Source organism: Otolemur garnettii, unplaced genomic scaffold, assembly GCF_000181295.1.
Source record: "Otolemur garnettii isolate 467f Iridium unplaced genomic scaffold, OtoGar3 scaffold00068, whole genome shotgun sequence".
Classification (NCBI taxonomy): domain Eukaryota; kingdom Metazoa; phylum Chordata; class Mammalia; order Primates; family Galagidae; genus Otolemur; species Otolemur garnettii.
In genome coordinates this window covers 4,572,079-4,573,226 of record NW_003852463.1, presented here as the reverse complement: position 1 = coordinate 4,573,226, position 1,148 = coordinate 4,572,079, and the positions used below count along the sequence as shown (strand labels likewise).

The 1,148-nt window shown below is 34.8% G+C and overlaps 1 protein-coding gene across 3 annotated transcripts in view; it reads left to right on the top strand.

Moving 5' to 3' along the window:
• The window catches only part of ZNF638 (zinc finger protein 638), a 113,792-nt gene that overhangs the window by 79,404 nt on the left and 33,240 nt on the right, over positions 1 to 1,148 (top strand). The window lies entirely within an intron of this gene.

Here is a 1,148-nt window from a genome sequence, read left to right as displayed (position 1 = left end):
CAGCTACTTGGGAGGCTGAGGCAGGAGACTCGCTTGAGCCCAGGAGTTGGAGGTTGCTGTGAGCTGTGATGCCATAGCGCTCTACCCAGCGGGATAGCTTGAGGCTCTGTCTCAAAAAAATAAAAGAAGAAGAAGAATATATAACTGAACCCTGTATTCCTATGATCCACAAATTTATATTCAGCTATAAACTGAAGTACCTATAAACATTTTTGAACCACTTAGAATTATGGTAAACTGAGATACTTTCTTAAAAGAACCAAAAATTGTTGTTCTATTTACATTTGGTACATCTTCTGTATTTTATATGTAATTGACCTATATGTTCATTTTGATAAGCTGTATATTGCCTAGAAAGTGAGATTTCACATCAAAGTTGACAATATTTACTTCATTAAAAAGTAGGTAAGTTGACCCAACAACTATGTGTTAATTTATTTTATGTACTCCTAACTGATAAGTAGAGCATGTTTGGCACTTTTTTTTTTTTTTTTCCTAAAGAGGAAGAGCTTTATTCACCAGCCAGAAGGTTATGGCATAGAAGCATTCCAAATGGCCATACTCCCCCATGTTTGGCACTTTAGAAATAGTGTGACATAGAAGTGGGGAACAGGTAGCATATAGGAATTCTAAAACCTTTGTTATAGACATCCTTAATCCTCTGTTTTAACAAATACTTACCATCCTCTTACTTTGCCTTGCCTTTACAACATTCTAAGTATTGTTTTCTCTTGTTTACTTTGAAATAAAGTTTACCTTTGTAGTTGCATTTCTGAAGCCTAAAAGAAAAGTATATTTAAACTTTTTAAAAATTAAAACAAAAATTGTTGTGGTAAAATACATGAATTTTACCACTTGTAAACATAAACTTAACCATTTTAACCATGTTTAAGTGTCAGTTCAGTGGCATTAAGCACATTTACATTGTATAACCATCACCACCATGCATTTTGAGAACTTTTTTCTTCTCAAACTGAAGTTTCTTATTCCTTTTCTTCCTTCCCCCTCCCAACCATTGTCAACCACCATTCTTTTATTTTTATTTTTTTATTTTTTTATTTTTTTTTGAGACAGAGCCTCAAGCTGTCCCCCTGGGTAGAGTGCCGTGGCATTACAGCTCACAGCAACCTCCAACTCCTGGGCTCAAG